The 18,651-nt window shown below is 58.6% G+C and overlaps 1 long non-coding RNA gene across 3 annotated transcripts; it reads right to left on the reverse strand.

Annotated features, from left to right (window-relative positions):
* Window positions 1-1,803: 1,803 nt before the first annotated feature.
* LOC149992078 (uncharacterized) lies at window positions 1,804-4,998 on the reverse strand. Of its 3 annotated transcripts, XR_016508458.1 has the most exons (5): window positions 4,836-4,998; window positions 4,317-4,440; window positions 3,827-3,980; window positions 3,223-3,312; window positions 1,804-2,143 (listed from the first exon to the last, which is right to left on the reverse strand). It is a non-coding gene; the product is annotated as an uncharacterized LOC149992078 (long non-coding RNA). The 3 variants fall into 3 exon arrangements; XR_016508457.1 differs by having other exon boundaries at window positions 3,827-4,440; XR_016508459.1 differs by lacking the exons at window positions 3,827-3,980; window positions 4,317-4,440.
* Between the last annotated feature and the right edge of the window lie 13,653 nt (window positions 4,999-18,651).

Consider the following 18,651-nt stretch of genomic DNA (forward strand, 5'->3'; position numbering starts at 1 on the left):
CACCTTGCCAACCGTGTTCGCAGAAGTGATTAGTATCTGAGTGCTCAGTAAATATGTGTTGGGTAAATGAGTGCATTTTTTCACTTTGTTTGCAATTAGGATAAAGTCATAGGAAAATAAGATCTTTCTGGAAGCCGCTTGCATGTAACTTTGGCAGGAGGCCGGGATGGGGTAGGAGGAGGGAGCAGAGAGTGTTTTAGAGCGTCCCCTATACATTAAAAAAAAAAAAAGCTCAGGTCATTACCGTGGAGGCCAGCAGGGGGAGCCCAAGTGACCAGCCCCCTGCAAGTGGGAGGGATTTAAAACTTGACAGAGCACCTACTGTGTGCAGTGCCCATATTGGGCAACACAGCCCCAGCCCCAGCAGGAAGTTGGGGGTGCAGGTGGAACAGTGGGGTGCCCTGGGACCAAAGAAGACACGGAGAGGAGAGGAGGGAAGAGAGAGGGCAGTGGTGGGGAACCCCAAACCCAGAGTCCCTTTAGAGAAAGAAATCGGCGTCTTGCCAGCTTCCCTGACCCAAGACCACACTTTCAGGAGCCTGAGGGGACACTGCAAGGCCCCTTCGGTCTGGGGACCCCCGTGTCCTCCTCTCCAGGGGAAGGTGTGCCAGGTGTGCTCTGCCCAAGCCCCAAGTGTGGGAAACCAAGCCAGTCCCAACATGTCCAGAGAAACAGGATTTGATTCCCGAGAAGCGCAGGGCCACCAGGCGGGGCCACCAGGCTGGGCAGAGCATGGGCTCCAGCCACCCCTCCCCGGACAAACGCTGCTTTCCAGCCCTCGGGGAAGCTGCCTGTTTCTCCAGGGCTTTGTTCCCAGAGACGTGACCACGTGGTGGCCCTGTGACCGGGACTGTGCAAGAAATGCATCGACATTTGACATTTAACATTCGGTTCCAGCAGCCCCTTCCCCCTGCATTTTTAATTCAACAAAGTTGGAACAATCAGCGTGGGAACTGTGATGGAAACTATTTTAAGGGGCCAGCCCTAGGGTAGCCACTTCCATCGGTGTCCCCAAGCCCCAGGTGGAGGGCTCCTCCGCGCTCACCGTGGCCTCATGGGGCAGTGCACAGCATTGCCACCTGCCTTGGAGAGGGTGCCCAACGGAGGTAGGTCTCCAAGGGTGCCTCCCCTGGCCCGGGGCGCTTCCCTCAGGGGTTACTAAGAAGATGAAAAGCAAGAATGCCCGTAGACAGCACTTAGCACTGTGTCTGCTCTTATTAATATTATTGCTGTCACTGTTGTTATGATTGTTGCCATGGCTCTGAGAAAGGGGAGGTGACAGGAGGGCTGGAGCTGAGAATTTTCTGCCCCATCACCCGTGCCAGAGGGAGGCCAGGGGACAGAGGAGGGACCGCGTGACCGCCCGGGGCTGGCGGGCAATTTACTGGAGGAGCTCCTTGGGTGACTTTGACTCCAAGTTAATTAAAGATGGCCGCTAGGGGTCATTGCCATGGCGACAATTAGGCCTGGAAGGAGCCTCATTAAGGAGCAGGTTTAACAAGGCCGGTTGTTTTTACCCTGGGATCCATGGGAAAGAGGAATTCTTCTGGAGGCGTCCCTTTCCGCCTTCCCTGTATTTGGGAGCCATGACTAGGGAGGCGCTAAGTCAGAGCCAGACAGGAGAAGTCCTGGGCTGAGTCCCTCAGAGGAATTCACAGGGCAACAGGTTTCTTCTCCCTGCTGCCACCTCTGAAAGGCCTGGGTGCTGAGGCTAAGGGGGACGTGGGGAGGCCTCGAGGTCAGAGCCGGAGGCAAGGAGGCAGGATATTTTTTAAAAGATGTTTGAAATTAATTTTAGAGATGGGGGAAGGGAGGGAGAAAGAGAGGGAGAGAAACTCCCCAAATGGGGACCTGGCATACAACCCAGGCATGTGCCCTGACTGGGAATCGAACCTGAGACCTTTGGGTTTGTGGGACGATGCCCAACCAACTGAGCCACACCAGTCAGGGCAGGTAGCGGGATTTTACTTAAAATGGAACTGGAGGGGGCTTTTCCTGGAACTTAGAAATATCACTTCTGCTGCCCCACGTGCTTCTCAGCCGGAGTTGGGGTCATGGAGGGACACCGAGCCTGATTCTTCAGAGTCCGGAGAGGACTTGGAAAATGCATGTGTTTTTCTTATTTCCATAGTAATATGTGCTTCTGGAGAAAAAATAGAAATTTCAGAAAAGCACAGAGAAGAACACCTCCCCTGCAGGCCCACCCCCGGACATAACGACTGTTCACATTTTGGGGGGGTGACAAGAAGTGGAGCAGAGTCTCCAGGGAGCTGAATGGTTTTTGTTGTTTTTTTTTTTCATTTATAGACCCTTTCCGGCTGTTTGAATTTTTATCAGGGGAATGTCAAATAAAACCAAGTTATAATATCCCAGAATGCCATGCAGTGAGAGGCAGTATACATGTCTCTACAAGAATAAGGGTCATATTTCCCCTACGATTTTGAAATCTGAATTGATCCCTTCAAGATAACAAGATATCTTGACTGCTTTTCCAGGATGTTACATTTTCTTCCCGACTTTTTTAAAGCACGTTATAAAATGTCCCAGCGGTGCCGAGGGTAGACAGCAAAGGGAGCTTCCAGCCCGGGTCCCCTCCCATGACTCCATGGATTAGCCACCAAAGTCCGTGAGGAGCTCACAGTCAGCTGCAAGGGGACAGACGAATGAGTCCGCGGGATGATACAGGGCGCAGCCGCCGCAGCGGGGCATGTCCAGGAGCGGCACAGGCTGGCAGAAGTTAGGGACAGCCAGGCTGGGAGTGGGCAGGGGGCGGGTGTCAGGGCTTCGGGCAAAGATCCGAGGTGTGAAATGCTCGGCTGGGAATTACGGGGCTCTCCGGAGTGGTCTTGAACGCACTTTCATCCCCAGCATTCAGCACAGGAGTCCGGTGTGACCCTCGGTGAATGTTGATGGGGGAATGACTAAGTGGGGGCTAGCAGGACAGGAGCCGGAGAGGTTGACAGGGCTCTCAGGGGCAGGCTCTCCTGGGAGCCCAGGGAGGACCAGGGTGGGCTGCAGACCTGTGTGGGAGAGACTGCAGGACTGTAACCTCTGTCCGGTGTCCTTGCCTTTCCTGCCCCTCCCTGCAGGGGCCCTGGGGAGTTCAGGCATGGCCAGGGTGCCCAGTGTGGCCCCTGGAATCAGAGCGGAAGAGGAGTGTGTGAACTTTCTCAGGATGACCTTCAAGGGACAGCTGGTTTGGGGTCACCGTGTTCTCCTCACCTCTCAGCGCTGGCAGTGGTGCAAGTACCGGTCTTTGCAGAGTTCCCTGCATTCCTGAGGGACTGGGAAGGGCAGGGGCACTTTGCCAACCTGCAGTGGGCACATAAGCATGAGTGAGAAATAATCAACGTTGCTCTAAGCCCCCAAGGTTGAGGGGTTGTTACTGTAGCAATGCATAACCCGGCTGACTGATGCCCAAGGGAATGGGACCAGGTCACTCCCAAGTCCCTTCCAGATGTGCCTGGCCGTCCCTGATCTGGCCAACCTGCTTCTCTGTGGCTTGGGCTTACAAGTCTGCTCTCGGTGTGCCCAGGGACCCTCATCTTCAAGTTCTTAAGGAGGCCTAGACCCATGCCTTCTCGCTAGACCCACTGGGACCCCCATGACCGTTTCTCAGAGGCGGAGAGAACCGATGGCAGAAGTCTGCAGCAGCTGTCCCCTTCTGAGACGTGGCTCCTGGTGACCTTTAGAGGCTCAGAAACACCAGTGTTGGGTTCCACAGGGAGAGGAGGGGGCATTTTTGCCCACTGGGGTTCCCTCTTTGTGAAGGGGAAACTGGGGCGATAGGGCTGTGTTTGAACCCGAACCCCCCATGTGATCATACCCGCCATTCGGATATCACTGCCTTCCCGACGGGGTCACATCTCACAGAGCTGGGGGCACTTCAACCTCACAGCATCAGGACTCGGTGGGGCCTCCGAAGACCCGGGCCCTTCATCCCTGTCCTCCATGTTGGCTTCATCCTCAGGAGCATCCCCCTTCACGATGACAAGGGAGCTGCCGGTAGCCGTCAGGGCCACGGGGTTGCCTGTTTACTCATGCCGGAGATAAGGGGGGACCCACACTCCCTACCAGGGCGGGTGGCCCCGCCGAGCTCCGGCCCTATCCCGTCAGGCCCATTTCACTCCGCTGCTGAGGTTTATAGGAAGTAGAACCCACTTACACATGTCATTATTACACGATCAATACACTGTCCTAGCCGTGAAGGAAGAACAACAGGGGATGTATAATAAAACTATGTGTATCTCAACATGCGAGCTCAGGCGCAAGCATTCCCGGGGGCCCCGTGCAGCAGTCTGGTACGATTCTTTCACCTGCACGTAAATCTCTGTGAACGTGGCGGTGACAGAAGCCGACAGTTGTAGGCGACCTGTGTGGGGTGGGTGACTGGGATGCTGCTGGCACGTGACAGTGTTGAAACGGTAACTCTTAGGAAGGCTGTAAACACACAGAGCATAAGCTTCTTCCACGTGCACCGTGGCCGTGTGCAGTCCATGGGAGATAGAAGGTATATGTATAAAAGCTGGGCAAAAGGTACCTTTCTGCTAATACGTAAAGTGTGATTAGATTCCAGTTCCCATTCTCCCTAAAAGTCACCCCTCAAATGTCTAAGACTGTCTTCCTAGGGACTAGTCCTCCCAGAGTCCCGGCTAGCCCCGCACCTGTCCACGCGCTGACCCCCAAGTGGACTGGCAGGGGTGGACTGTCGGTTCACCCCCACACGGGCCTACAGACATGAGTCCTTAGAGCACATGACCTGGGAACCGTGGGACTGCACCCCAGAACTCGCCTCTGCGGAGCCAGTGGTACCCCGCCCCTGGCTCATCACTCACCTCTTTGGGTCTCAGTTCCGCTCCCTTCTGAGTGCGCACAGTGGCTCCAGTGAGACTCTCTCCCTCCCTCCAGCCCAGCGGGCCACAGGGGCTTCAGTGCAGCCCCTTCCTCCCGAGGCCAACAGCCTGAGACCATGAAAGGTCTTCAGAGCCCACTGATGAATAGGCGGGGGGGGGGGGGGGGGGCTCCAGGCTCGGAGCCAGGCGGCTGGGAATCCTGCAGCTTCAGCCTCAGGGGGGAGCAGGCCGGACTCACAAAGCAGGTGACAGACACACTTCCCTTCCCAGCGCTGAGCTTCCCCAAACGGGGTGGGTCTCGGGGGGAGCCTGAATCTCCTGACAAAGGTCAGCACCCACTCGCTGCTGTTGCTCTTTTGGAGGCCTTGGCCTTGGCCAGCGGGAAAGAAAGACCCCCTCTCTCTGGGTGGCAGCGGGCCTGGGAGACAGAGTCCAGTGTGTGGCTCCAATGGGCATTCAGAGTTCCCGGGCCTGGCAGGCTCTGCCAGGTGCCAGAAAAAGGGGCCATTGTCCCATTCTCATCAGAGCCAACAGGGGGCCTTCCTTCCCTCTGTTGCTCTTGGGGGCCCAGCAGACTCCCTGCTCCCAGGGTGGGCTGGGACCCAGAGGTGCTAGCATTCGGGCCCATGGGTCTTGTCGATGTGATTGGCGAGTTGTTCGGGGTGATGCAGAGGTGCGTCTAAGAGTCCTGAGCGGCACCCTATGTGCGAGCCAGCCACCCTCGGGAGCTCTGTCCCTCCTGCAGGGGCCTTTTGGAAGCCCACCCTCCACTGTCTGTCAGCAGTTCCTGTTCCTCTCTGGGGAACAAGAAAGCAGCATTTTAGTTTTCCCAGCTGACCCTGCTGGGGGCTCTTCTGGCGCTTTCCGGGGCCCCGGGGCCAGCTGAGGGGTGTCCTCCCAGCTTTTATGAACTCAGCACAGCTGCCCAGGCTGGGAGTGGCTGGAGCCCAGCTGGCCGCTCCTGGCGGGCTGCTGGGAGGACGCCTGGGTGGGCGGCCCAGGAGAGCCGGCTTCCTGGGGCCTCCCCGGGTGCTGAGCAGCGTGGCCACTTCCGCAGGCCCCTTTGTTTGCCCCTTTGTCCAGAAGAGCAGCTGCAATTGTGTGGGACACAAAGCCCCCGTGGCCCCGACTTCCCACCCCGGCCTGTAGCCGTGCAGGGAGAGGGTTTCCCAGGCTCCCCGTCCAGGCAGCCTCCCACCCCTCCCAGGCAGCAGGGCACCCAGGCCTTCTACTTCTGGGCCTAAGACCTGTTCATCTAGCCCACCTCCACTCCCCGGCCCCCGGGGACCGTCCCTGGGCCCACGGCAGGCGGTTTCCATGCTCAATGCCGGCGGAGGCTCCCGGAAGATGCCGATTCCTCCGTTCACCTGCCGCAGAGCATTTTCAGAGGATTTGCAGCCAGGCAGGCAGTTTAGGTGAACTGAGTGTGAGCCCCCCACCCCCAAGGGTGGAGAGCATGTCTATAGGGCACTAGTGCCAACGTGGGGAGAAGAGAAGAGGAAGAGGAAGGAGTTCCTTCCCTCCTCCTCTGCTGCTCCCTTTAAGCCCCTAACCCGCAGGTGTTCCCTACCCGGTGCCCCAGTTAGGGCTCCCCATGTCGCCCCATCCCATGGCCAGCTAAGGTGGAGAGAAGTCACTGACTTTCTCAAGGTCTCACGGCTCCTGTGTGGAGTCCCAGGCTGCGGGTCTCTGACCCCTGCGACCCCGTGCTTCTGACCATCCCTCAGGAAAGAGGGCATCAGGGTGCACGGCCAGGAGACTGCAAGTGAGGGCGGAGGAGCATCCTGGGAGAAGGCGGGCAGGGGGTCTGAAACCCCCCCCTCCCATCTGTCCGCCCACCCAGGAGCCCTCCAGTCTGAGATGTCACATGAATTCAGCACTGACAAAAGCCCAGGGCAGGGGCGGGAGTGCAGTGGGGACTGGGGCAGGGGGGATGTGGGGCCTGGACAGCCAGAGACGTCCTCAACCCCAGCTGCCCCTTGCAGCAGAAGGGGGCCTGTCGGATGTGGGAGGACAAGGGGCTACGCCCTGATGAGGGAAGGGATTAAGCTCCAGCCTCTTGCCAGCCCTGAAGAGGGCCTGACCCTGGCTGAGCCAGTCTGGGGCAGAGCAGCAGGTTTGGGGGAGGGGGCTGGTCCAGCCACCAGGTTCCTGCCATGCGTTCGCAGGTCACAGGCCCTGTGGGTGTGGGGACAGTAGGAATCCGGGCGGCAGGCAGCCCCTGATGCTGGCCTGCGAAGCACGCCAGAGTAAATGTGTGCAAATGGCCGGGCCTGAGAGGAGGAAGTCCATTTGACAGATGAGGAAACTGAGGCCCAGATAGGGGAAAGCATAGTATAGTCAGGGCTCTTGGCTCTCAGAGGAGAAGATCCAGGGAGGGCCACCAGGGATCCCCTTCCTGTCCCATACTGGGTCACCAGCCCCAGAGGTCTCAGAGTCCACAGGACTATGGTAAACGCCCTCCCAGGACAGGGCCCGGTGCAGAGGGACTGTCCCTGAAGCACCTGCTGGTTCATATGACGCCTCCATTTGAAAGAGAAGAGAGGACCCCTCTCCCTAACCCTTACCTCCCTATCCCGGATAGCTGCCGCCCCCAGAGCTTGCACCCTGCCTTAGGGGTTACTACCACTGCATGCGCCTTATACGGGGGTTGCCTTGATGTACGCTTGCACCACGTAGCTGTGTATCTCCCAGAGGAGCAAGGCTTCTGAGAGCGGGGAGCCTGTCTGTCCCCTCCCAGCTGCATCCCTGGACCCATAATTACACATCGCAAGTATTGGGTGGGTTTCCCGGGGGCCAGATCCTGGGGAGAAGGTGTCGCACACAATGCCTTGGTGGCTCTTCCCATGACTCTTTGGATTCTGTTACTAAAAATTAATAACCATCACCAATAATTCATAATAAATGCTGTATGAAGCCCATCCTACAGGTGAAGAAACTGAGGCCCAGGGAGGGTAGGCACTTCCTGCTGGGGTGTGTCTGGGTCCCCCATTACAGGCACTGCCTCTGGGAAATGGGAGTGGACCAAGCTGGTGCCTAACCCGCTGGGATCTACAGGGTGCGCAGGTGGAGTCCGGGTGCTCCTCTCCCCAGAGGGGGGCTCCAGGACCCTCTGAAGTGAGCGATGGGCCCCGGCCTCAGCTTTGCCAGCGAGGAGACATGTGAGCCTCCTTCTCCGAGCTTCTGGGGTGCGACTGTAAAATGAATGTCGCCATCCTGCCCCTGTTCCCCTGCAGGCTGATTTGAGGGGCTCAGACATGTTCCTGGACCCGAACGTGCTTTGTGAATGAATGCGAAGCTTCCTACAAACAAACACAGCCGCCTGCCTTTCTGGCTGCCGCCGCCACTCATTCGGGGTCTGGAGCGATCCAGACTGGTGGAGATGGGGGTGCTCAGACTGTCTGGGGTCACCTGCTCCCCTTCCTGGCTGGGCCCAGATGCCACCCAGAGTCTTTGTGGGGTGGGGTGGCAGCCTACTGGAGTGTCTACCTGGGAGACGTAGGACAATGGGGCCTGAGCCCCGGGAGGCCCCTGGGTGCTCTGGAATTCGGGGCGTCAGTCTCCCTACGTGTGAAATAACAACCTGCCTGTTTCAGGGGAGATGGAGGGGTTGGCAGCAGGGGGTGAATACCCAGTACCCAAACTGTGTGCCCAGAGGGGGAGCCGTTTCCTAAATTCACACGACTGCCTGGGCCAGCAGCTGGGAGGGGTCAGGCCTTGTCAGGGGAGACAATGCTGGCACCCCAGACCGCCGTGACTCCCCGAGGTTAGAGCCCTTTCCCGGGCAGGCAGGACAGGGTGGGTACACCCAGGGGCCCATGAGGAACCCGGGTAGGTGACGTGCGCCTGCAGGTCTGGCCAGTGGCCCCTGGGCTGTGGTCCAATCACCCCGTGGTCTGAGCATCACCAGCACAGGTGGCTTCCGACGCCGGGCCTTCCTCTCCGTGCGCGAAACAGATAATAATCAAGGTCTCATTTCCATCCCATTTGCCATTTGCGAGGCTGGCAGCTGCTGATGATGGTGGCTTTGAGGCAGCCACCAGTGAAAAGATGTGGTCCAGCATGTTTCGGGGACCTAACCCTGCAATCAATCCGCATGGGAGTTGGGTGGGGGGAGATGGGGTGCTGTGTGCTCATCCCCAGGAGGTGGGGAACCTGGCAATGGAAGGGACACACACCCTGTCCTCTCTGGGGGATGGAGGTGGGGCATGAGGGTGCCTTGAGCAGGCGGGGGTCGGGGGAGCCAGGGCAGAGTCGCCTGGAATCCGTCTGGGTATTCTGAATTCGAGCCCGTATTGTGAGTCTACGGCTCGGGTCTCCTCCAACCACCCCCCAGAAATCCCTGGGATTACCACCGAGTCGGATTTAGCAGCCTGTCCCCTGGGGCCTAAATGTTAGCACAGAGGAGCCTGGTGGACACACACACACACACACAGGCATTTACTCAGTCTGGCAGGAGGGACTGTTTGTAGAAGTGATTTGATTTGTTTTATCCCTCGTGTAACGCAGGCTTGGCAAGGAACCGGCCTTCCCTCTGGGTCGGCTGGTGAACTCTGCACCGCGTTTGCGAGTCTGTTGTAAGCGCGTGGTGTCACAGGAATACGGGAAGTTGGGGTCCTGGCTGCAGCGTGCCCTGACAATGAGATCGGGCACGTTATGAACTTGGATGGGGCTCATCGCGTCAGCACGCGGCCACCATCTGGCTGGGGGTCGCCTGCCGGCCTTCCTGCGGCTGGGCCTGCATCCTAGAACCCTGTATTGCGGGGGCTGTTTGGGGGGCATTCCAGGGCTGCCAGCCAGGGCCCAGGAGGAGGCTTGGAGCCCACGGGGGTGGGACCATGCCCAGGGTTCTGGGTGGAGGAAGACCTCCAGGCCTCTGGCCCTGATCTCCTGACCCTGTGGCACCGAGGATCAGGACATTAATCCCCTGGAGGGGCTTGGTTGTCTGCGTCTCACTCCTGACACTCCCCCGCCCACACCCCATCCCCTTTGTACACCCTGGGGCCTGAGAGACCAGACAAGGCTAAAACCCACAGAGGGGTCAGAGGGGAGGGCCTGGCAATTAACCCCACATCCTGAGCTGGGTGGGGCCAGGGGTCATCGGAGTGGGGGGAGGAGCTGACCACCAGCTGCCACGCCCAGGAGGAGGCCTCCAGGGGCACCCACAGGTGGGATTCCAGCGGGGAGAGGGGCAGGACAGGGAGTTCTCTGTCCACCTCCGAGCCCCAGTCCGCAGGTCTCTGAGAAGCATCTTCCTCACTTTGCTCCAGCACCATGGCCAGGGCCCACCCTGCTCCAGGCCCAGCCTCTTCCTGGGGTGGGAACCTGCCCCCCCCAACCCCATCTCTGAGCAGCAGCTGACTCTCCCCCACCCCTCCTCCTCCCCCCTCTCTACTTTTGGAGGAGAATAACCTGTGATAATTTTTTCTTCTTCTTTCTGGCAACTAATGGACTCCTTAAATAGCAAAAATTGCGGCCTGTAATTAAGATCTTGCTTTTTAAATGATTAATCATTGTAGCCCCTTTGAGCAGCACCCTAGTCTCCACTCTTCTCACATTGAAATGCAGATCACTGGCAGGGGAGGGAGGTGCTCCCGAGCCACCGAGGAGCAATTAAACCTTCCCAGCTGTCACTGTCCCCGGCTGCCTCCTGGCCTGTCCAGACGCGTGGAGAGAGCGCACGGCCCCCGCTCTGGGGCACACTGGCCAGGGGCCTGGCTGGGGGCACCCGCAGGTCTGCCCCTGGCCCCCGACAGGAGTGCAGATAACGTTTGCCGAGCGCTTTCCACGTGCCCAGCACTCCCACCGTCAGGTCTCTCAATGTTCGAGGTGGCCACCAGGAGAGGGGTGAAGGAGCTTCGTTGCTAAATACCCACAGGGAACGGAAGCCAGTGCGTGGGCCTAGCGGGGTTTCAAACCAGGTCCAGCTGATGCCAAACCAAGGCTCCGTTGACTGTTCTACGTGGTTGGCGGGGGGTCCCAGAGCCTCCTGGCTGAACGCACAGGCGGGTACTCCCACAATTCCTCACCAGCTCTTTGGGCGGATCGCCTTTAAGCCATCCTTGCAAACAAGCGCCCATGTTGATCAGCCCACGGAAGCAGTTTTTCCAATCCTGCCCTCCCTTTGATATCTCCACGGACTGGCAACCTGAGTTTGGAATGACGTGTCGTTAGGGCTAGAAGGGGACTTGGAACCCCCTCTGTCTGCGCCCCTCTTCTGACTCCAGGGAGCACCAGGGCCCAGCAGTTCAGGGACTTGGCCAGGATTCCATGTCACACACAGCACTGAGGGGGCTCAGGCCCGCGTTTGGCGCTCGCAGGTTCCCATTAATGAGCAAACCTGGGGAGGCGCCCTTCCTCCCTCAGGGCTCTGCTCCGGGTCTTTCCAGACCCGTTGGCTGTGCGTGTGGTGGTCAGGGGAGGGAGCACCCCCTTAGTGACTCTTACAGAGGAGGAAGCAGGAGAGAGAGGACAGGGCTGCCGTGGGCAGGGTCTCTGCATAATGCGCTGGGCTGGGAGGGCTGAATGGCCATGCATCGCTGGCCAAGCCGGGAAGTGTGCAGCTGACGGCCCCTCGCCCCCGTACCATGTGGGTGGGAGGCGGCCCTGCCCCCTGAAGGACAGTGTGGCCGGATATAGCCAAGTCCCACACGCACTGAGCTTCGGCTCAGCAATACTGTGACCTTATCCTACAGATACACTCACGCCTGTGAGAGCTGACTTGCGTGCTGGTTCGTTGGTGGCAGTGACGTCTGTAAAAGCAGAATGTTGAAACAAGACTCCGAAGCTGAGGGAAAGCGGGGGGAACGTAAGACCCCAAGTTTGCATTGGCTTGTGGAGCTAGGCAGAAACCCTGGAAGGATACGTGAGAAATGAAGAACAGGGATTGTCTTTCTAGGGAGCTGTGAGTAGGGGCCAGATGGGGGTCAAGGACAGGAAGGAGGCTTCTCCCTGCAAACCTGATTTTCACGCGAGGCGAAAGTATTAGCTCTTCCAACGAATGAACCACGAGCGATCGCAAATGCCTTCATGAATACGGTGCGTGCTTACACACAGGCTCCTATCATGCCCCACCCCGTCAGCTGGTCCTGCGTCTTTCAAGGCCAGCCCCCACCCCCCACAGTGGGGACCCACGCTCGGGGGAGGTGCACACTGTGGCCCAGGGCAGACCTGCAGTTCTTTCCTTCTTCGGGAACATTCCAGCTTCCCTGGCCTCCTCCTTAGCTGCTCTGGTGTTGGGGCTCCCCTGTACCCCAGGTGTCGCTGTGGGCCCACCTTGCCTTGCATCTGCAGAGCGGTGGAGGGGCGCGAGGCCCCTGCTGCAGCCACACGCGTCGGCGGCACATGCGTGAGCACAACCACGCACACACGTGCACAGCATGCACTCACATGCACTTGCACCCACACAGGCCTCTCGCCTGGGTCAATCTGCAGGTCGCAGATGCTCCGCCACCATCAGGAATGGGGACTGAGCAGTGGCAAGCTCGGGACAGCGGGAGCTGGAAGAATCAAGGGACCGGGCTTGTCTGTCCTGGGCCATCACTGCCCACGGGCTCAGACCCACTCGGGGAATGGGGCTCCCCGTTTCTTAAGAAGTCGAGAGGATGTGAGCTCAGGAGTCAGACCACCCTAGACTCAAAGTGCAGCCTCGCTGCATGCCAAGGGTTACCCCGGACAGAGTCATAGTGTTGGCAGGTCTGCCAACGGAGGCCCAGAGAAGTCAGCTGGCTTGCTACGTCCTCCTGCAGGGAGGTGGCAGAGCTGGGACCCACCTGGCAGGCCGGCTCAGCGGCTGTGCCCCTCCCCACACCACTGTCACCTTTGAGGGGCCTTCCAGGGTGTTTGTGCGTGAGCATGCGCAGGCTGGTGCTGGGTGCACAGTAGGTGCGCATTAAGCGGGAAAGTCATTGCCAGGGCGTTTCATTCTTTACCCTGTAAGAGGCATCTCGCTGGCTTTCATTCAGAGCGTGACACACAGTGGCGAAAGGGTCCATCGCGAGTTCCTGCTGGGCAGGTTTCAGGACAGGTGGTCCAGGGAGCATGGGGGTCCTTAGGAAGTTACCTTTGCTGCCCAAGTGCCCCCACAGGGAGGAGGTCTCTGGACTTATGGCACCTCGGGGGCCACCACCAGCCCAGAAGGGGCGGCCCAGCTCCTTGTCCCCAGAATCAAAGCTCGGTCCCAGGTCCTCACATGCCACTATGGCTGTGTCACCTCCGTGCAAGGTGGCTCTGAGTGGCACAACCCCCTGTCACTCTGACAGCGCAAGAGCAGGACTGGAAGCCCAGGGCTGTTCTCCGGTGTCAGGCAAGGTTATGCCTGTGGCCTGCCTCACACGTCAAGAGGGCTGAAGGGCGGTGGTCCCCCGGTTGGCTCAGTGGCTCAGTGACATCAGGGACCGGATTCGGCATCTCTGGTAGCCCTGGGGCTTGAACCGCAGGCTCTCTTAAGGCTGTCCCCTCAACACGCATGACACTAGCCGTTGGGAGAAGGGGCCAGTGGACGCTGATCCTAGCCAGTAGCTGCAGGGGCCCCAGCCACCGTGGCCTGGACAAACGCCTGGGAAGGCTGACCCGCGGGACAGTGTGGTTCCCACATCGCCCCCCTCCCGTGCCTAAAGCCCGGCCCAGCCTGGGGGAGCAGGGAAGGGAGGCGAGCCGCTCCTTCCTCCCATCACCCCGACCCCATCCGCATTCCAGGACAGAGCCAGGTCAGGCCAGCCCAGCCCGTTCCCATCCTCCACAGGACGGATGAATGCTGGCCGCTTCCAGAGTCACAATCACCAAATTAGGTTGCCAAAGGCATCCCAGGCCCGGCCTGGAAACGCCGCCCCGGCTGAAAGGAGGCGCGTCTGGACAGAGCAGACATCTTTATTCAGCTGTAATGGACGTTGCGCAGACGTCTGTAACTCCGTCTGGAGGGACACAAAGCGCCCCCATGCTCGGCCCAGGCAGCCCCTTTGTGTAGCCCCCTTTCATCTGGCCGTCAAAAGTGTGTGAGCCGCCTGGGCCCCAACAAAGGCTGCAGGCCCAGAGGCCCCCCGGTGGGCCTTTACCTCCCGGGGTGCGCTATGCTAATCCCGCGCCAGCCCTCCCCTCCTGCTTAAGGATGGCCCTGGCAGGCCAGGCTGGGGCAGCCACTGGGGGGTGAGGGGAGCCCTGGCTCACCCAGGGAAGGGGCAGCCCCCGGCAGTCAGGTTTGAGCGGGTGGTTGAGGCATAAAAAGAGGGGATCTTGGCTCCGAGGAGGGGTTCTTAGCCTGAGGGGATCCATGGCCCCTGGGGTGGGGGGCATGAGAGTCTCTCAAATCATATGCAAGTCCACATACAGGGCCTTTTCTCTAGGAAGAGGGTCCTTATCTCTCGGCAGATGCTCAAATAGGTCAGTCTTAACGCAGGACGTGTGAACCCTCCCATTTTGCAGATGGGAGAGCCGAGGCCCAGAGAGCCGGCACACCCGGCCCAATGTCACACCACCAGTTAGTGCGTGCCTGCACTCGGGCCTCCTCTCCCACCCAGAGAGTCTCTCTGCATGGATGGAGGCCAGGCAGGTCACCGTCAGGAGGTATCCAGGTTCGAGGAAGAGAGAAAACTTAGATTTTTTAAAAAAATGGAATTTGCCAATTTAAAAGTGTAGCTTCCTTTTTTAAGGCCTCCAGGGTGGGGGTTGGGGGTGGGTGGGAAACATGGCCCATGTGGGCTGTGGCTCAGTCTGAGATCTTTGGTTTTGGGTCCCTGTCCTCCGTGCCCAAGACAGCAGGCAGGGAAGCTTGCACGTAGCCGCCAGCCCACGCACAGGTCCCCCGTGCGCAGAAGTCAAAGAGGGTTGTGATGCAGGCTGGTAACCCTACACCCCAGCAGCTGTCTTTGGTGCCCTGGGCCATGTCAGCAGCCCTCTGGCTGGGTGGCTCCTGCTCTCAGTTGTCAGCCCGGCTGAGATGTCCCCTTTCCAGTGGCTGCAGTTCCTCGCCTGTCCTAAGCCCTCTGTTTCCTCGCCAGGGCCACAAGTGACAGGTTAACCACAGCCCCCTACCCCACCCCGTACTGGTGCCTGCAGGGTGCCCTGACCTTCCTTCTGCATTTGAGTCTACAGAGCGCCTTCCAGAGAGGGCAAGAGGGAGGGGCAGGAGATCGGGAAGGAAGGAAGCAGAGACAGAGAGACAGAGAAGGGAGAGAGGGAGGGAGGGAGGGAGAATCGGGCAGCCAGAGGCAGAGAAATGGCAGGGAGATCAAAGAGAGAGGTGGAGGCATGTTTGCACGGTGTGGGGGCGCGTGGAGGGACAGGAGAGAGATGGGGGGTGGGGAGAGAGAGAGAGAGAGAGACGCAGGGGGCAAGACTGGTGCAGACAGACAAGCCAGGAGGAGACAGACAGGCAGAGGCAGAAAGAGACCAGAGAGGAGAAGGGAGTGACCATCCCAGGTGTCCCCATGGCCCTGTGCAGGCTTCCAGGCCTGGCCTGTTCTGGGGGCTCTGAGGGGTGGAATCGGGCTTTTGCTGAGAACCAGGGAGGCCCTGAGGACGGGGAGCTCACCAGCCTGGCAAAGGAGTTTTCATTTATTGGGGCAGGGGTGAGCAGAATGTTTCAAAAATTTTTTAAAAGCTTTATAAGAATGTTATCAGTTTTGCCCTGGCCGGGCGGCTCAGTTGATTGGAGCTTTGTCCGTGCATCAAAGGGTTGCCGGTTTGATCCCAGCCAGGGCACGCGCCTGGGTTGCAGGTTCAATCCCCGGTTAGGGCGCATATGGGAGGCCACCTATGGGTGTTTCTCGCATCCATGTTTCTCTCTCCTCCCTCTCTCTCCCCCATCTCTTTCACTCTCTCCCTCTCGCTCTCTCTCACCGACTTCCTGTCTTTCTAGAATCAATGGAAACGTGTCCTCGAGTGAGCATTTAAAAAAATATGGTTAGCTTTTATGATGATCAATGAAAAACATGTTTACTGTGGCAGCACAGGAGGGGATCAAACGAAAAGTGATGATGCTCATCCCCAGCGACACCCCCAAGCATGCTGTAGGGGATGGGATCGAAATGCTGTGTCCTCAAACGGGGGGGACTCCCTCATCCTTGGCCCCCCTTGGCCGACGGGATTGGGGCTACTGGTTGGCATCTGTGCCAGCCCCGCCTCTGGGACCCAGGGTGGCATCTCTTGGGAACGTACAGAAGGGGCAGGTCCCTAATAATGCAGCTCCCAGGTGCCCACATGTGTGTGCACAGTTATAGCCCGTCTTCCAGCTGCAGCTCCTGGTGTGTCCACGGGGTCAGCGAGGTGACCTTTCACTGCGGAATAGAGAGGCTAGAACACAGATCTTGGGCTGCTCATCACGGTGGCCTTCAGGGCACTTGACCTGTGTGTTTTGGTTCTCAGGGACCCAAGTGGGGAAATTTTGGGCGCAAGGGAAAGACACACAGTGCTTGGCCAACCAGGGAGCAGTCTGAGGGGAGGGATGAGCAGAAGGGCCACTCCCATCACTCTGCTTATTCAATGATCAATCTCTTCTTCCATCCAACATTGACAGAGGTATATCTCGTGTGCATTTAATTCTGTGCATAAGTGCTCAACATGGTTCTCATTAAAAACAGTGTAGGTTGTGGGTTCGATTCCCAGTCAGGGCACATACAGGAGGCAACCGATCAATGCTTTTCTCTCACATTGACGTTTTTCTCTCTCTCTCTAAAATTAATAAAAACATAGCCTTGGGTCAGGGAAGGGACCGCGGTGCTAGCCCCAGCCCCAGCCTCGCTGGGAGGATTCTGGAAGGTCGCAGTCACTCCCAGAAATCCCCGTCCCCACGTCGGTGGTTGCTTATGGCACCCAAACGGGTTGCACCCTGGCGCACTCCTCTGTCGCTGCCCAAGCGTCTCAGGATGTCAGACAGCAGCCACCACCTGTTTTGCTCCAGTCACCTGAAACTGGGGCAGCAGTGAGTGGGGACTCCTTGTCTCTGTTCCGCGTGGTGTCAGCGGGGCGGCTGCAGATGCGTTGCTAACAGGACTCCGTCGCGTGGCTGTGGGTGCTGCTGTGGCCGAGGGCCGTATGGCTCCTTGCTTGGACTCTTCCCTGACAAGGCAGCTGGGTTCCCAGAACAAGTCTCCCAAGAGACAGGAGGGAGACGCTGTCCACTTCCTAGGGTCAGGGCCGGGACACTGGCACAGTGTCCCTTGGGGCATGTGTTGTCCAGTAGTCCTCAAGTTCAGGTTCAAGGGCAGGACCCCGACCCCACCTCTCGATGGGGAGGGTGTGGAAGAATAAAACATGGAGGGACTTCTGCAAAAGATATATTTGCTCCCAAGAAGAGATATAAGCTCAGTGGAGTCCCCACTGAGAGGCCAGCAGGAGAAACGAGACTCCCAAGAAGAATAAGATGATCCGATGCTTGACCCTTCATGATGATGGTCTGAGCGTCATCAAATTCAGGGAAAGGAGAAGGCCGTTCTCCTGTCTCCTGCAGTCTTTGTATTTGGAATCATAACAAAGCCTGCCTACATGACGTGTCATTACGTGAGCGATACCTAAAACCCTGTGGAATTTCCGTGTTGGATGGGGAAGCTCGGTGCTAGGACGACGTCCGTCCTTTCTAAAGGAAAACGTGTACACAGCGCAGTCATTCGGGTGCAGCTCCGGAAGTTCATTTGTAAGAGCAAACGGGGACCACACTCTGAGAACTACTGACTTAGAGACGCTGCCAGCAGATACTCTGAAAACTGATCAAAGCACAGGCTGGTGAGCTGCAAAATATGATTCCCCCCCCCAAAAAAGCCCCACAGCGTGCCTGCACTGAGGGTCTCCATGATCTTGCTCCCCACCCCGGGTCACCTTCGTCCTCTGCATCCTCCGTGCCTCCTGTTTGCTGCCTAGAGGAAGGGACAGACTTCCGTGGCTGTGTGTCCTTGGGCAAGTCACTTAGCTACTCTGAGCCTCCCTTTCTTCATCTGTGAAATGGGAAGCCCAGGACCTGCCTCCCCGGATTGTCGTCAAGGCGTAAGGATAACTGAGGAGGACTTCCTCCAGCCCCCACCCATCCCTGCGGCCGTGGCTGTGCCTGCCTCGGGGCGCTGTCTCTCCAGCGTCTCCCAGGCTGCTCCCAGACTGCCCCAGCCTCAGCCTGGCCCACTGCCGTGCTCTCTCGAGGGCCCCTTGCCTCCTTCCCCATCCTTCAACTTCACAGGCCCCACAAGACATCCCAGAGCACAACCCAAGCTGGAAGTTTCTGGAATTCATGGAAAAGAAAAGAAAAGAAAGAAAAAAAAAAAAAAGGCCTGCACTGCGGGAGGATTCCCAAGGCCTGGGAGCCCCACACCCCTGGCCTGCCTGCTCCCTGGAGCAGGGTCCTGGAATCTCCTATTTTCCCAGCCAGGAGGCCCGCCAGTTCCCACATTACCACATGAATGGGGCACAAGCCCCAGGTCCACTCGAGCAAACAATTTGGCTAGCAAATTGACATAATTACGGGAGACAGAGAGGGAAGACAGCCGCCCCCACCCCGCGGCCCCCCGGCGGGCGGCTCCCGTGGAGCTCCACCCGGGCTTTGTGGGCCAGGCGTGCAGGGCTGATTAGGAGCCTTGTGGCCTTTTCAAGAGCCCTAAGTGATTGGCCCCCTTAATCTGATTACAATTTGCAGAGCCCTTCCAGCCGGCTCTGAAGGGCCATTCTCAAGCCCCCTGCTTGATGGTGCGTGCACTGGAATACACACACGCACACGTACACACGGCACCCCTTGGGCCTGCTGGCGGGGCTCTGACTCTTCCTCTCGTCCACATGCCAGGGGCCCTCTGAGGGGTCCTCGTCGCTGCCCTGAGGTCCC

Source organism: Furipterus horrens, unplaced genomic scaffold, assembly GCF_987537825.1.
Source record: "Furipterus horrens unplaced genomic scaffold, mFurHor1.1.pri manual_scaffold_16, whole genome shotgun sequence".
Taxonomy (NCBI): Eukaryota; Metazoa; Chordata; class Mammalia; order Chiroptera; family Furipteridae; genus Furipterus; species Furipterus horrens.